Consider the following 18,181-nt stretch of genomic DNA (forward strand, 5'->3'; position numbering starts at 1 on the left):
TTTATTATAAAGGAAAATCCCTTAGCATCTAAGCAAGAAACTGAAATGATGTTTTTAGTAAGACTTGGAACATGGAAACATTCTTCCAGTTCCAAAACTAGCCCGGAGGGCAACGACAAATAGTAAGTTCCTACGGCTAATGCAGCAATCCGTGCTCCATTTCCCACTCGTAGGTCGACTTCACCCTTGCTTAACTTTCTACTTCTTCTTAGTCCCTGTGGATTGGAACATAAGTGTGAGCCACAACCTGTATCTAATACCCAAGAAGTTGAATTAGCAAGTATACAGTCTATAACGAAAATACCTGAAGATGGAACGACTGTTCCGTTCTTCTGATCTTCCTTTAGCTTCAAGCAATCTCTCTTCCAATGCCCCTTCTTCTTGCAGTAGAAGCATTCGGATTCAGAAGTGGGTTGACTGACCTTCCTCTTTGCAGATTTGGCGCCAGTTTGCTTAGTTGGGCTGGCCTTGTTGCCACCTTTCTTAGCATTCCTCTTCTTTCCAGATTTCTTGAACTTGCCCCCACGCACCATAAGCACATCCTGCTTATCACTTTTGAGCGTCTTTTCAGCGGTCTTCAGCATACCGTGAAGCTCAGTGAGCGTTTTGTCCAGACTATTCATACTGTAGTTCAGTTTGAACTGATCATACCGGCTATGAAGAGAATGGAGGATGGTGTCTATAGCCATTTCCTGAGAAAATTGCTGATCCAGCCGACTCATATTCTCAATGAGTCCAATCATTTTGAGAACATGTGGACTTACGGGCTCGCCTTTCTTAAGCTTGGTCTCAAGAATTTGCCTATGAGTCTCGAATCTTTCGACTCGAGCCAGATCTTGGAACATGTTCTTCAACTCACTGATGATTGTGAAAGCATCTGAGTTGATGAACGTTTTCTGCAGATCCGCACTCATGGTGGCGAGCATTAGACATTTCACATCCTTGTTGGCATCAATCCAACGATTGAGGGCTGCCTGAGTGACCCCGTCGCCTGCAGCTTCGGGCATCGCCTCATCTAGGACATACTCCTTTTCTTCCTGCATAAGAACTATTTGCAAGTTCCTTTGCCAGTCAAGGAAGTTTTTCCCGTTCAACTTCTCCTTTTCGAGAATTGATCGAATGTTGAATGAATTGTTGTTTGCCATATTAAAAAAAACTACAATTGAAAAGAATAAACAAATAAATAACCATTCACAGTTTCTCTTAATAAACTTAAATTCTAGCATACATGCATAATTCAATGTTTATTAAGCATTTTATTCAAATTATGTGTTCCGGCAGGTGTGAATAAAATGATTCCAAGATCCTAAAATCATTGAAGAACTAAGCACAGTTTGTCGACTTAATCCTAGAACATCTTAGGTAAGAAAAAGCCTTTTGCTAATAGTCTAGAAACTATTCTTGGTTGATAGGTACGTCTAAGAACTTATTAGGTAAACCTATCGAATTTGCCACGACATAAAAGGACTCCTTACTTATATCGTTGAGTTTCACCAAAACTAACATGTACTCACAATTATTTGTGTACCTTGCCCCTTTAGGACCAATAAGTAACACCTCGCTGAGCGAAAACTATTACTAGATTGATGTAAAGGATATCCAAGCAAGTGTATATTTTGGCATGGCACCTTTTAACTCAATTTTTAAGTTTGGAACTTAAGGCTCTTACTATGTTGGTTAGATTTTAAGTGAACTAAAATCCTTAATCATGCAACATAATCAAGCTTTTGATCTCATGCATTTTAAGACATATTTAAAGCAATAAATAACTTAAAACATGCATAAGATATTTGTGATCTAGTATGGCCCGACTTCATCTTGAAGCTTTGACTTCAAAGTCCGTCTTGAAAATCTCCGTGGGAGGCACCATTTTCTTCAAATAGGATAAGCTATAACTAATTACAACTATTTGATGGTTCGCAGACCATATTTGAATTGAAAAATAACTTTGGTACTTTAGACCAATTACATTCAAATTAATGGTACGCAGACCATATTTTCTATCCTATTTGGGCCATACTAGTCACTTCATAACCTGCAAAACAGTACATATACAATATATACCATTCACCCATTCATTATCATGAATGGCCCACATAGCTGGTTAGTAAAACACATTATGCATCACGTAAACATTTGCAGCAATTAATCAAGGGCACCAATAATCTACCAATTATTCAGTCCTTATTAATTCTAATCAAGTTGTTTTAACCTTAAGGATTTGTAGACCTAATCAAGAGTTTATGACTAAAAAGCGCTCCCACTTAAACCAATAAATTCATATGCTTTACCAATTTTAAACATAAAAATGTATTTCTAGTCCAACCGGAAACATACAGATTTAATTAAAATTTAAAGCTCATATCAATTTATAATTGAATCCAAAAATTTAATTTAATTTCAGTCGTATTTAAATTAATTCATGATTTTAATTTTAGTAAAATAATTAGAATAAATAACATTTATTATAATTATAATATTCAAAATTAAAATCCAAGAAAATAATTCAAATTATTAATTTTAAAATTAATTAAAATTACGTGACCTGAAATTTTCAAATTAAACATTCAAAACGATCTAATCGTAACGCAAACACCCTACGCGTTGCACGCCCATGGGCCGTACGCACACAGCCATTGCTGGCCATGTGCGCGCAGCCCATGCGCTCGTCGCATAGCTGCTGCTGTCCTATCGCAAGCCTCCGCACAGCGCCCCATCGCACGCGAGCTATCGCTCGCAGTGCGCGCGCGCGAGATCGCTCGCTGGGCGCGCTGGCTCGCTCGCTGTGCGCGCGAGCCATCGCTCGCTGGGGCGCGACATCGCTCGCTGGGCGGGCGACATCGCGCGCTGTGCGCGCGAGCCATCGCTCGCTGGAGCGCGAGCCATCGCTCGCTGGTGCGCGACATCGCTCGCTGGGCGCGCGACATCGCGCGCTGTGCGCGCGAGTGATGCTGGGCGCAGCGCTCGTGGCACGCGAGCTTGCGCTCGCTGCGCGCGAGGCTGCGCGCTCTTGTGCGAGGCAGCGCGCGCTGTGGCGCAGCTCGCTTGCTGCCCACACGCGACTGCCTTGGCTCGCCCCTCGCCCATGCCCATTCGTTCATTGCTCGTGGCACACGACACAAGGCAGGGCTGCTGCCTTGTGCTCGTGCACTACGCCCTTGCTCATTGCATTCGTGCCGCACGGGCGACGAGCTCCCTTGCTCGTCGTCGCATGCCCGCATTATACAACACCCCTTAAGGGTAACACGAAGCGTCCTTTGCTTCGTGCGTGCAAGTTATTTGAACGAATCGCATAAAAATTTAAAATTTATATTTAAAATTAATGACAAATTAATAAAAAATATTAATTTCATAATTTTAGGGCGAAAAAATCGAAAATTTATTATCCAATTGATTTCCGATTGTTATGGATTCAAGTCTAGGTCATAAAAATTTAAAATTTATCGTAAATTTACAATTTTTATGGTGGTTTTTAATCATAGGTTTCTAATTAAATTACAATTAATTATGAAAATCAAATTAATTCTAAATTATTCTAATTTTCAACAAATTAATCATAATTACAAATTAGATTGCATAATTAACAAGACTAGGCATTCAAACTTGTTAAACATATGCAGTAGGTCAATCAAAAATTCAAGATTTATCAACAAGAATCGCAAATATTTAATTTAACATCTTAAATTTACGAAATTTTGCATTCGAAAAACTAAAACCTTCGAAAAGTCATAGTTAGGCTTCGAATTTGAGAATTCTGGGTTCGGCAGAAAAATAGTAATTTTGTCAAAATTTTAGAATGCCTTTTACATGCGGAATTGACACAAAATTCACTCAATTCGGATGAGTAACGAAGAAACTGCCGAAAAACTGCGTACGTATAATTAAATAAACGCAATTTGCAATTAATTAACAATTACGAAAATTAATCACCCCTTTTAATTCTTGCAAATTTGTAATATTTAACCATGTTCATGCAATTTAGATTATGAAAATAATAAGGGGCTCGTGATACCACTGTTAGGTTATGATACATATGACATTACATAGATCATGCGGAAACAACCATTAACCCAGGACAACATATTATTTACACATAATCATATAGCATAATTTAGATGCATACTCTTTGTTGCGTGCCCTCCCTAGCTGCGCCCGAACCGAACAAGAACAAGTCTTTAGGACTCCAAGTGTCGTCCCTCCGTAGATAGTCCACAGCACGTCCGGATCCGCCTTAAGATTGACCAACTAGAATCGCCCTTAAGGTACTAGAAAATTTCGGCACTTTATGAGCAAGATGTGTGTTTTAATTTTCTCTCAAAAAACTCACTTTTGAATACTTTGAAACTTGTGTATAAATTATGACCCCTAGGCCTTTATTTATAGAGTTATGGAAAAGGAATCGTAATCCTAGTAGGATACGAATTAATTGAAATTAGAATCCTACATGAATTCTATTTAATTAATTTATCCAATTAGGAATAGAAATTTAATCATACACTGACTCTTGCAGATTCAGGAATCACGCATGAGCACAAACTCACACACACACGGCAGCCACAAGGGCTGCCCATGCGCGTGCGAGCAGCAGCCCACGCAGCACGGCCCACGCATCCGTGGCCCTTGGCGCGCGCTGGGCCTGCCTTGCGGTAGGCCTGGGCGCTGCCTTGGCTGGGCTTGTGGCGCGCATGCTTGCTGGGCGATGGCCCCGGCTTCGTGCTGGGCCTTCGTCCGGCAAGCCTCGTCCGATGCTAATTCGTACGATACGCTTCCGATTAAATTTCCATTTCCGGAATCTATTTCCGATTACGAACAATATTTAATATTTCCGATTCCGGAATTAATTTCCGTTTCGAACAAATATTTAATATTTCCGTTTCCGGAATTATTTTCCGATTCCGGTAATATTTCCGATTCTGACAATATTTCCGTTTCCGGCAATATTTCCGATTCTGGTAATATTTCCATTTCCAATAATATTTTCCGATACGTACCATGTTTCCGTTTCCGGCAACATCTACGACTTGGATAATATTCATATTTCCGATACGATCCATATTTCCGTTTCCGGCAATATCATCGTTTCCGGAGTATTCATTTCTTGCCTGTGACGATCTTAGCTCCTACTGAAACCAAGATCCGTCGGTTCCGAATATTCATAGATGGAGTATTTAATGCCATTAAATACTTGATCCGTTTACGTACTATTTGTGTGACCCTACGGGTTCAGTCAAGAGTAAGCTGTGGATTAATATCATTAATTCCACTTGAACTGAAGCGGCCTCTAGCTAGGCATTCAGCTCACTTGATCTCACTGAATTATTAACTTGTTAATTAATACTGAACCGCATTTATTAGACTTAATCATAGAATGCATACTTGGACCAAGGGCATTATTTCCTTCACAGAAAATTATAGTCAATGTTAATTTGTTGTAAGCCTAAGAGTGCCTCTAAGTGGTATTCTTTCAATAAAGCCTTTTCTGTAGGATTAAGGGCCCGTAGCCAACGCCTAACAGCCCGTTGGAGTGAGAAAGTGGGAATCGACATGACGAAAGCAAGGAGTAATTAAAACACAGCAAAGAAAGAAGGAAATTGAGAGTGATGGAAAATAAGGGACGTATCTAGCCCCTATATATAGCTGAACGCATCAAGTGACATCCTGATCCCATTCGGAAACGCATTAAGAAATCCGAAAGTCAAAATTCGCCAGGAAAGGACTTTCAGCGCCCGAAGCTGGGCGCCGAAATATTTAACGCCCAGCCTTGGGCGCCGAAAATGCAGCCCAAGGCCCAGATTTCACAAAACGCGGAGCGGGAAAAGACTTAAAACCGTGTTGCTAGACACGAGGCCCTATGTACAATTAAGATCAAGCCCAAAAGCACCTTTAAGCTCCCAAATAGCAAAAATGAATGGTAAAACTTGGTCGAAACTTAGACTCGTCTCAAGAAACATGTATATACACTTTTCAAAACAAAAAAAATATATCAAGGTCATTCTTCGAAACACCAAAAAACGTTGTTAAGTCATTGGTTTCTCAAATAAAAAATGTTTGTCTGTCAAAGGATTAAATCGGGCCAAGCTAAACCGAATGATATTAAACCTTGTCGCCCGAAGACTGAAGTCGCACCCCATGACTTCGCCAAAGTAGCACACCACTATGAAAGGTCGCTCGCACATACGAGCTCGACCCCAAACATGATTAAAAGACGTTATGAAGTATGCGAAAAATGACCACCAAGGCCCGAGTGCTTGGGGGCTCGCGAAAAGTATTCTCCAACAAAAAGTGCGCAATCGAAATCACATTCCCGGACTACGCTATACGCCGTCCCATGTTTGGATGATCTCAAAAGAACAGGTTCGACCTCAGAAAAGGGTCGTCATTGATACTTGTACGTGGTCCTCTGATCAAAGACCAAGTAGTGGCAAAAATCGAGCCGTAAAGACTAGCTCAAAACCACGAAGGCAGACGATCGCAAGACAAAGGTCCGTCTAAATCCGTTGTCAACCCACGTTCAGGTTACAACTAAATCCGAGCATCCCTCGGAAGAATTCGCTCCTACGAAGAATGGATAAAGAGGAAATCTCAAAAGAAATCACAATGAACAAAAAAAAGAGACTTGCCCACCTCGATCAGGCAAGATCGCGTCACGAACCACGCGAGTTCCAAATCAAGAAAAAACGAATTCAGGGATGTCCACCCTTAGCGGACAGGGCTCGTCCACCCTCAGCGGGCGGGGTCTGCGTCACTAGCCGCGCAGGTCCTCAGTTTTCGAAAAATGAAACTTTCAAAATTCAAAATGAAACAGGCTCGCCATCTTCAGCCGGCGGGGTCTACGGCGCAAACCACGTAGGTCCTTATTTTCAAAAAATAAACACAAAACAAATTTCAAAATAGATTCGTCCACTTCTATCAGATGGGGTGTCCACCCTTAGCGGACAGGTTCGCCATCTTTAGCCGGCGGGGTCTACGTCACAAGCCGCGTAGGTCCTTATTTTCAAATTTCAAAAATAGATTCGTCCACTTCTATCGGACGGGGTGTCCACCCATAGCGGACAGGCTCGCCATCTTTAGCCGGCGGGGTCTGCGTCACAAGCCGCGCAGGTCCTTAGTCGCTGCAGCGATAACTTTTTCTGGTTTTCCCTTTTCCAAAAAATTAAAAGGATTGGTTTTCCATTTTTTCCAAAAAAAAGAGCGATGTGCTGGATTTTCCTTCGTTTTACGTCCCATAAAAACAAGGGGGTTTTCTCGTTTAGCTAGCCCTGAAAATGAGAATCTTTAAAAACACTTTTTACCTTGTGATTGGGCTTGGCCAGGCCCAATTAAACTTTATAGCTTTGATTTCGAGAACATCTATAGCTACTCCCAATGACAAAGTGAGGGAGTTTCTGCGCACCTTTAGATCCTTCCAATGACAAAGTGAGGAAGTTTCTATACTATCCGTTGACAAATCCCAATGACACGTGAGGGATATGTCGACACTTCAAGTGATGACCCTTAAGTCAAATGTTATCACTCGGGGGCTCGTGAGACCCTCGCCAAAACAGGTCACCATGGCTTGTGCGACGCACTCCGTCTGATACTTTGACCATCGTCTTACTCCAAGACTCAGTCAAAGTGGGGGCTAACTGTAGACACCTACTTTTGTCCCCATTCCCGAAAGGGAAGGTTCGATGATGAAAGCATAAATCTCCACTTGACAACGCATCTCCTATAAAATAACGAATCTCAATTCCCCTTTTCATTTCACCCGAAACCTGCTATTTATGGAAACCTGCTAAAAATAGTAACTTCCGTAATGGGTAGTTGTTAAAAGTGGCAAGTCATAAAAGATAGAAACCTGTCAGAATTAGGTGTTGCACTCCAACATAAATCCTAAATGAGATAGGAATTGCGAGAGAATCCTATTCCTAATATGATTCGAAAGTAAGAGTCACGTATTAATTGAAATCCTAACGAGCCTAGAGTTCGTAACGGGCCCAGACGCATCCCGTCACAAGGTTAATACGCACTAAAAGACTCAATTAAATCTCAAATACTCCGGATTCTAGGAATCCGAATCTGACTAAGAAAAACAGCCCAGATCCTATTTTCAACGCCTGGCTCTGGGCGCCGAAATCTTCGGCGCCCAGGCCTGGGCGCTGAAAATACCTGGTACGTGTTTTTTCCTAATTCCTCGTGGATTAGAGTTCTGCAATTCTATCTTTCCACGAACTCTTTTCTATAAATAGGGCCTTAAGTTCGACGTGAAAAGGACACAACAACACACAATTATATTTCTGAGTATTAACTCTGAACCCCTAAGCCTAAGCCTCACGCTGCAAAACCGATCACGCGTTCTGTCGCAATCGATCCATAAATCGAACAGAACGTATCTTGTCCCATAATTTGTGATTCGTTAAATAAAAGGAGAAATAGCAAAGTCAAAGTGGTTAGTTTTCTGAGAACCGTGACGCACCTCTCAAGGGTGCGTCGTAATGTGTCCCTTTTCCATGGTTTAATTGCTTTCCTCGCCCTTTTATGAACTGTTAAACTAACTAAATCTGATTGTTCGATCACGCTTAATAAATAAGATATTTTTGGGAAATTGGATTATCATGCTAGGTCCCTTAAAACAATCTAAATCAGATGATCGTGTTCGATCTAGTACTATATGTTGCATATTGTTAAAATCAACTTAGATTAGTTTAATAGTTAACGCATGTCCCTTCAATTATTTATGCTGAGCTAGTAAGGATATCCTGCCTCTGGAGTTATCGAAGAGCGAGTACTCCTCTCGGTAGTTACAGTCCCCCGAACCCTCAATCTCTACCCTGCGGGTGTACGTTGAGCGATCCTCACCACCAGGGATCACAAGGGAACCTACGGCCGTCGTGGTCAAACATAATTGCACTCCCTTTATGTCACGATAACCGGATTTTGTCAGTTTTTCTCATTGTCGTTAAAAACTGAATGGCGACTCCTATATTACTAGTCAATTGGGTGTAAACTCACAGGAAATCCAATTACACTTGATTTGACAAAAAGAAGCGTCACACCCACGAGGGACGAGGTCACGCATTAGCCTCGTGCTTTTTCGACCCCCTCACAACCAATGGTTAACAACTTAATATCTTTGTCCAATTAATTCTCGAATGAGTCTAGTCCCTAAACATTAGAATAAATCGATGCTTAGAGAACTTTAGAAGCTTCTGGTAAGATCATGTAGTTGAAGAAAAATATTCAACATAAATAAAATGGTAAGAAATTTGTTGGAGTGACATTGGACATGTCTAACAAAGTATTAAAAGTCAACTTTAGAGAAGTCAATTCTTAAGACTATAAGAAAGGGTACAAGAAATAGGAAAACAAGGAACAAGTGAAAGGAATTTACAATTTTGTTTCTACCTAAAAGTTAATGTTTAAAGAAAAGTAACCTAGCAATCAAACTTCCTAGGTATCATATACCACTTGAGGTTCTTACTTCGGTAATAACTCAAATTATGGAAGCTAGGATACACTAATGACCTACAAGTGGGAAATGAAGCATGGCATTGCTACATTAATTGTAGGGTCATCTAGTTTGTTTTAAGTCCTTTCAAGGCTGGAACTTAATGGCTATTTTGTTCCATAATCGGCATACCTAAATTTCTGTTTCAAAAACAGAAAGACTCACATTCAAAAACAATTTTTGTTTGTTTGTTTGAATGAAAATGGTCATTTTGGATTGAGTCATGTATGCTTGATTAAAAATAACAACTCTTAACCATAAAAACCTTGCTAGGTTCAAATCAATCCCTTGATTTGAGTTCCACTCATCTTTGGCATTGTTGCTTAGACTATATCAACACAGTAACATTCAAAAGCTCTATTTTATGGACTTTTGAAAGTTGATTGATTTCTAGATCATTCAAGACAAGTTAGTTTTACTTGTTGAAAGTAACAAAAGAAATGAACTATTGTTAGAACACCTAGAAAATAGAGTTCAAAGCTAAAGAAAGATTTTATGACTTAATTATTTCACCTGAATTTGAGCGAATATGGGTTATTTACTCAAAGTGATATAAGTTTGAATCTGTTTGGCTAGTTCAAAGATTCAGAAGTATAAAATACACTTGGCAGGAAATCATAAAGATCTAGGTTAGATCATGACGATGATTACTTAAGACCAAGAATGATCATCAATGATTGAGTGTTGTAATTTCACTATCGAGCTTCATAAGATATGGTATATCTAAATTGGAATGATCGAAGTCAATTGGTACTTGATTCGATCAATGATGAATCATAAAGAATTTTCCTATAATTTCTAAACAAAATGCTCAACTACCACCAAACTAAACCAAATTCGTCAAAGCTATTAAGAAGTAATTTCATAATATCTTTTCAATAATATATCTAAAGAGTTCTTAGACTCAGTGGGAGCTTAGTGTTTGTTATCCAACAAACTAAAGGGTATTGTTTCTACCACGAATTTTTGAGAACATAATGTTTGTTTGCTCGAAATAGTTTCCTTTTGGAGATTCGTTTCCAAAATGACAAGTGGGAGAAAGTAGACCTAGAAAGTCTTCGAGGCGAACAACAAACATAAACGGACGTTCCAGAGGCTTTTCGAAGTTCTTCAGAAAATCCGAACGCTTATTCTTTAAGGACTTTAGAAGTGGCTCTAAAGAATAGACATTTCTTAGAAGACTTTACAAGTGCTTCAAGGAGAATAGATATTCAAAGGACTTTCAAGTGGCTATTGATATTCTATTGTTTGATGTTATATACCCATGTAGGCATAGAGTTCAGGTCACTGAAACTATGAGATTCTTCTATTAGATAGTGGAGAAACCTACAACTTGTAGTCAAACTATTATCATGAAGATAAATGGGTTTGTGACTTATAAGAAAGCTATGACGAAATTCCCTTAAATGGTTAAAGGCCATGTATAGACTCAATGTTTGGATGGTTAAAGGCCACGAAACAGAATCAATGTCTTGATGACAAAATTGAAATTTTGTTGATTTGCAAGAATAGTTTAACACCTATTTGTTGCAAATTGGTTTTAAGGATAAAAACCATCAAACATGGAATTGTGTTTACACACAAAGCTAGATTAGTTGCTAAAGGTTACAAGTGATTCCACGGCGTGGATTGTGTTGAAACCTCATGCATAATCGTAATGCTCAAGTCTATAAATCAAGCAATGATTGCATATTGGTACATATGGCAATTGGATGGCAAAAAATCTTCCTCAATCAAATGTTGGAAGAAACTATGTACATGGCATGTCATAAGATTTGCGGATCCAAACAAATTCTTGAAAATTAATGCTAGCTTATGAAATCCAAGTATGGATTTAGGCAAGCAATTGGGAATTGTAATTGTATTTTAGTGAAGCTAATAATTATTTTAGCTTCATAAAATGTACATGAATCTTATAGATGTATAAGAAGTTTAGTGGGAGTAAATCTCAATTGGTCCTATCTGTATCACACACATATCTCTCTGTTGTGAAATAACATTCAAATGCTAATGACATAAATTTGAAATTATTCATCAATGATGGACCAAGGCGAAACTTAGTACATATTGAGTATTAATATCTATTTACAAATATCTTAGAATATTTTTTTGGATTAAGTAATGGAATTTACTAAATCAAACACGAAAGACTCTGTAGGAGATATATATTCGACCCATATGAATAAATCTGAGTAGTGAATGTTTGAACTATGTATAAGCATTTACTAAGTTAAACATCAAAGAATCTAATGAGATTCTTCACCTATATTATATGTCAAAGAATTTAGCTGGATTCAGTATCTACTGAAACTAGATAAGCAAAAGTCACATGAATAGAATTCAATTGGGAATTATTCTGCAAAAGAAGTTATCATATGTAATATAATATGAGGATCGCCAAAAATTAATCATATGGCTTTAGCCATAACGAACATATACCAATCTATATTGATCTAAGTAAAGGAAAACTAGATTGAGATCAAGAAAAACTTATGGTACTTGAAAAAGTACATAGGAAAAGTTCATGATTCAAGGAAATAAAGATATGCTAAATATTGATGCTATGCGCATAAACACTGGCAAAGGATCAAGCAAGATCCCTTTGGAGTTAACCATTTGCAAGGACGAGCTACTCTGCTTCGTGTTTTAAAATGGAAACATGGATTGAAGACCATGAGTTGTTGCGTGGGAAATTAACATTATCTTCTCTGTTCTGAGTTACAGATGGAAAGTCTTCCACATATAAGTGAACTGCTTGAATAAGTAAATCCAAACAAAGCATCACTAGCAACCTATACAATTTAAGTAAAAGTAATTATTTCCTAAGAAGCAATGAAACAGAGTTGTTTATGTTAAAGAGTTCTTCACTGAACTTTGTGGATCACATGTCTGCTGAATTGATGGTTCTTCATTGCAAAATGCGTAGAACTACTCTTGAAGCAAGAAAGACTAGACCACAAAATAAACATACTCAAAAGATCTTATCATCCTATCTCGAAAGGCACTCGATGAAAGGGATATTAAGATTAGCAAAGCATGATAACTAAACCTATGAAACAAGTGAGAAGCAACACTCACATTGTGCCACTGGAAATCAAGCATAGCTTTGAATTCCATTAATTGTTTTAAAGTTGGGTTAAAGACCCATGGTTGTAAAACATTGGGGTTTAACATTTATCATATATGAAATGTATTTTCATATTCCACTTAATCTTGGTTTAGTATTAAATGGCGAGTCCTTTCAATTTGACAATATATTCAAGATAGACTATCAAGACCAGTCCTGCGACTAAGAAATGTCTATCAAGTGAACTTGAATGTCAAAAATTGAAAATGTTCCCTAGTCGGAAGTTTTCTATAAAGGTGGACGCATAGAAAACACTAGACGACTAGAATGCAAGATGACTAGTAGTTCTATTTCTTGAACTATGTGGACATGGCAATATCGCAATCATTTGCATAGATACTTACTTGATAAGATTAGTATCGGACAGACCTATGAAACTTTACTGTAAGAGATGAAAATCTGTCATAAGTAAATTTCATTATATTATTAGACACTAATCCTCAATACCTGAGTGATTTGAGATTATTTGTTTGAGAACTGGTTACTTTGACGTTATCAAGCGTCGCACCGTAAAAGGACACTATAACGGCAACGCTCAGGTAATCACCTATTAAACGAAGTCTAACCTCAAGATCACAAGATTGGGATTTTCCTCCCATAAATCGGGATGAGATGCCGAAAGTTGTACAAAGGCCACTCGGAGAGCTAGAAACTGTAAAATGCATGGTCGTGCTCAGATGAATCATAGGCTATGATTATCTGTTTATTTGATCAGTTGAACTCTGACACCGAGAAACACCTATGGACAAAATAAGGATGACTACTCTTACCCGTATGTTCATAAGCAGGCATCGAGCGACAAAGGAATTAGGAAATGCACACTTGACCCTAAGGATAAGTGGGAGACTGAAGGAAATAATACCCTTGGTCCGAGTTTGCATTTATGAATTTAGTGCTAAGTCGAATAAATGCGGTTCAGTATTAATTAAACAAGTTAACAATTCAGTGAGATCAAGTGAACTGAATGTCTAGCTAGAGGCCGCTTCAGTTCAAGTGGAATTAATCATATTAATCCACAGCTTACTCTTGACTGAACCCGTAGGGCCACACAAATAGTACGTGAACGGATCAAGTGTTCAAGTGAATATATTATTCATGAAAGTACTATATTTATGATCTTTCGGAAATGACGGATCTCGGTTCCAGTGGGAGCTGAAATCGTCAAAAGGCAAAGTAAAGAATGTTCCGGAAATGAAGATGTTGTCGGAAACGGAAATATGGTTCATGACGGAAATATAAATATTATCCAAGTCGTAGACGTTGCCGGAAACGGAAACATGGTTTGTATCGGAAAATATTATCGGAAATATAAATATTGCCAAAATCGGAAATATTGCTGGAAACGGAAATATTACCGGAATCGGAAATATTACCGGAATAGGAAATTATTACGGAATCGGAAATATTAACGGAAACATAAATATTGTTCGAAATGCAAATAAATTCCTGAATCGGAAAACGAATCAGATGCACGACGAGCGACAGGCCGGAAAGGGAGTCGGCCCATCACTCGACGAGGAAGGGCCGTACGCGCAGCGCTGGGCACAAGGCCCAGCGCTAACGCCAAGCACAAAGGCCCAGCATCAGCGATGGATTGTGCGCCAGCTGAGTGCTAGGCATTGCGCGATGGGCCAGGCAAGCAGTGGGCCGCGACAAGCCAAGGCAAGCAGCAGCGCCAAAGGCCAAGGCCAACAGCAGTGCGCGCGTTGGACCATAGGCCGGCAGTGTTTGCGGTTGGGCCTGGCCAGGCGCGCACGCCAGCGTGGGCCCTTGTGGCTGCGTTGGTTGCGTTCGTCTTATGCTTCAAGCCTTGTCCGATTACTTAGTCGCCAAGTAAACTTTGGCTTTAAGTATAGTTTTCCTACTTCTACTAGAATTAGATAGTTGGGATTAGATTCAAATTTCACTAGTGTTTAATTAATCCTATGATTCTAACTAATTATAATCCTAATAAGATTAGTAATTAGTTTCCTAGTAGAATTCTGATTCTCTATTTTCTACTCTATAATATGTGATTAGCATTCACAATTTATATGACATAATCATTAACATATACTTTACATAGATTGTGTTCAAGGGAGAACATAATTAATATCCTAACCCGAATACATAAAACCTTAGTGAATATCCTAGTTGGTTGAACCTAAGGCGGATCCGGACGTGCAGTGGACTATCTATGGAGGGACGGCATTTGGAGTCTTGTACTTGTTCTTGTTCGGTTCGGGAGCAGCTAGGGAAGGCACGCATCACATCGTATGTACCCTAAATGATGCTAATTGACTATGTGGCAATTAATTTGGATTCCTAGCTTTATGGTTTTTCCGCATGAATTATATTGTTTATATTGTTCATAACCTAACATATGTTTCCAACAGCTGAAGCTACATACCTTCCCGAAGGTTAATTTGATCATTGTCCTATGGTGTTGCAGTGAAATAATGTTCCTGCTCAAAAGAGACCCTTTATTTTCTTCAATATGTGGATTAAGTCAGCAAAGTTCATACCAAATAGTTGAAACTAATTGGAACAAGCATGTTACTGGCTGCTGCATGTTCAGTGTTACTCAAAAGCTGAAAATTATCAAGCATGACCTGATATTGCTAAACAAAGAGGGGTTTAACTCCATTGAGGCTGAAAGTGTCAGACTTCACGAGACTTTACTTTCAACACAACAAGAGATGCATAGTCATCCTGGTAAAACTGCTTTGGCCTTTGCTGAAAAGGAAGCAAACATTGCCTATAGAGAAGCTCATGATAGTTTCTTTGTTTCTTGCAACAGAGAGCTAAAATTCAGTGGTTATAATTGGGGGATGAAAATAGTAGGGTCTTTTGTCAGAGTATCAAACAAAGAAGGAAGACCAATCAAATCCATTCAATTCACAACCGTGCAGGGGTATGGGTGCCACCTGCTGATGAGGTTCAACAGGCCTTCACTCACTTTTATGATGTCGTATTTGGGACGGCTATGCCCAACAGGAGGTCTATTCTTCCACTAATATTTGATCAAGGGGAGAGACTGACTGATACTCACAGGCAAATGCTTCACTGCTCTTTTAGTGAGGATGATATTAAGAGGGTGCTAAATTCCATACCTAACAATAAGGCTCCTAGTTTGGATGGGTTTAGTAGCCAATTTTTTAAATCTACATGGTCCATTGTACGCAAAGATATCCATGCTGCCATTTCAGACTTTTTCATAACTGGCAAAATTCTCAAAGAAGTCAATGTTACCTCCATTACCCTTGTTCCTAAAATTACAGTAGGAGACTTCAGGCCAATAGCTTGTTGTTCTGTCCTTTACAAATTCATCTCCAAACTCCAGTGTAGCAAGTTGAGTTTGGTGCTTCCTGATATTATCACTCACACACAGGGTGCCTTTGTCTCTATGAGGTTTATTCTCCACAATGTCTTGATTTGTCAAGATATAATCAAGCACTATGGTAGGGGGGGGGGGGTCTCTCAACCATGTTGCATGATGAAATTGGATCTGAAAAAGGCCTATGATACAGTAGAATGGGCCTTCATTGAGGAAGCAATGACAGATTTGGCTTCCCTAGCAATTTTGTCAAGTTGATCATGACCTGTTTAACCACTACCCAATACTCTCTCATGAGTAATGGGGTGCCTTCCCCCCTTATCCTTTCTAAAAGAGGATTAAGACAGGGAGACCCTATTTCTCCCCTCTTGTTCACCATTTGTATGGAGTACTTCTCCAGATCAATGAAGTTGATTGGTCAACACCCTGATTTTTATTTTCACTCTAGATGCAAGTCTATGGGGATGAACCACTTATGCTTTGCTGATGACCTTCTATTGTTCTGCAAAGAGGATATTACCTCTATTTAGTTAATGTTGGATGGGTTTAAGATGTTTTCTAATGCCACAGGGCTACAGGTCAACTCAACTAAGTCTTCCATTTATTGTTGTGGAATGGATGCTACAACAAAGTCAAGAATTTAGAGGATCCCTGGTTTTAAACTAGGGGAGTTACCTTTTAGATATTTAGGTGTTCGGTGTTCCTATCCGTTCTAGGAAGCTACAGGCTGGGGACTGTGAGATCTTAGTGAGAAAGTGGTTTTCAAAACTATGATTTGGGGCACTAGACACCTCTCCTTTGCTGGAAGAATGCAACTGGTTGATTCAGTTCTGATGAGTATATGTGTGTACTGGGGACAAAATTTCCTTCTTCCCAAAAAGATAACACAAAAAATCTTTGCTATTTGCATGTCCTATTTATGGTATGGGGTGTATGATGATTACAGACCTGGAAGTATTAGTTGGGACAATCTCTGCAACCAAAAAGATCAAGGGGGATTGGGTTTCAGGAATATATACTTGTGGAATCAGGTTGTTGTGGGTAAACTGGCATGGGCTAAGCCAAAAGCAAGGTAACTTGTGGGTTAAATGGGTCCACACACTCTATGTGAAAGACAAGTGTTGGCAGCAGTATAACCCATCTCTTGCTGCCAGTTGGGCACTGAGGTACATTTGCAAAGTCAACGCAGCTATCTCCAATACTCTTCATTCTTCACAGTGGCTCATTGCTCCTAAGTTCTCTATTAGGGACACTTACAGGGGGGGTTACGTGCTCAGAAACCAAGAGTTCATTGGTATAGGTTTGTGTGGAATAGGTACACTATGCCAAAGCATAGATTCACCTTATGGTTGGCTCTTCTTGACAGGCTGAAAACTAGAGCAAGATTGTTCAGCATTGGTGTGAGCGACAGTGATGCTTGTGCCATATGTGATACAGCTAGAGAAACCAGCTCCCATCTCTTCTTTGAATGCCAGTATAGCACTGATTGCCTACTCACAGTTCTCTCATAGCTTGGTTTTCAACAGTCCAGGAACAAGCTTTCCCAACTTCTCCAATGGGTAAGAAGGTACTGTAAAAAGGACTTTAGAAGAAAAGTTATTTTAGCAACTCTGGCAGGTGTGGTGTATCAAATTTGGAGAGACAAAAATGATGTTGTGTGGGATCTTCAGGTTCCAGCTAAACAGTTCCTTGTGAAGACAGTTCAGAATGAGACTAAGATTAGGATTCAGAACTTAATCAGTAGGAAAGTCAACAGAGTAGATCATGACTGGTTTAATGCTTTGTAATGCACATTGTTGTTTCAGCTCGGTTTGGAGAGCTTTAGTTGTTGCAGATTTGGCGCTTAGGGTTTCCTCCCTTTGTTCCTTCTTGGCTAGGGGGTATTCTCCCTCTTTGTTGGTAATATATTTCTCACTTGCTTGTCAAAAAATGATTACTTTTTATTGTTACGGTTACTCTTATAGTTATGCCCAATTTTTTTTGTTATATGTACTCATTTTAATAGTTATTCTAAAAACAGAACATACTATGCGAATAAATAAGGTCAATATATATTTAGTAACATTACTATATTATTTAAAGAATGACTATATGAAAATATGTGAGTCGTAGGAGGAGAGAGAAAATGTATGAGCAAGAAGAGAAATGGGCCAAGCGTTTTTCCTAATTTCACGTGATATGACAAGTAGTTAGTTATATTTTAACTTAGTCCACATTAATTTTAGTATGAACATGGTCCGCACAAGTTGTT

This window comes from Spinacia oleracea, chromosome 1, assembly GCF_020520425.1.
Source record: "Spinacia oleracea cultivar Varoflay chromosome 1, BTI_SOV_V1, whole genome shotgun sequence".
In the NCBI taxonomy this organism is placed as follows: Eukaryota; Viridiplantae; Streptophyta; class Magnoliopsida; order Caryophyllales; family Amaranthaceae; genus Spinacia; species Spinacia oleracea.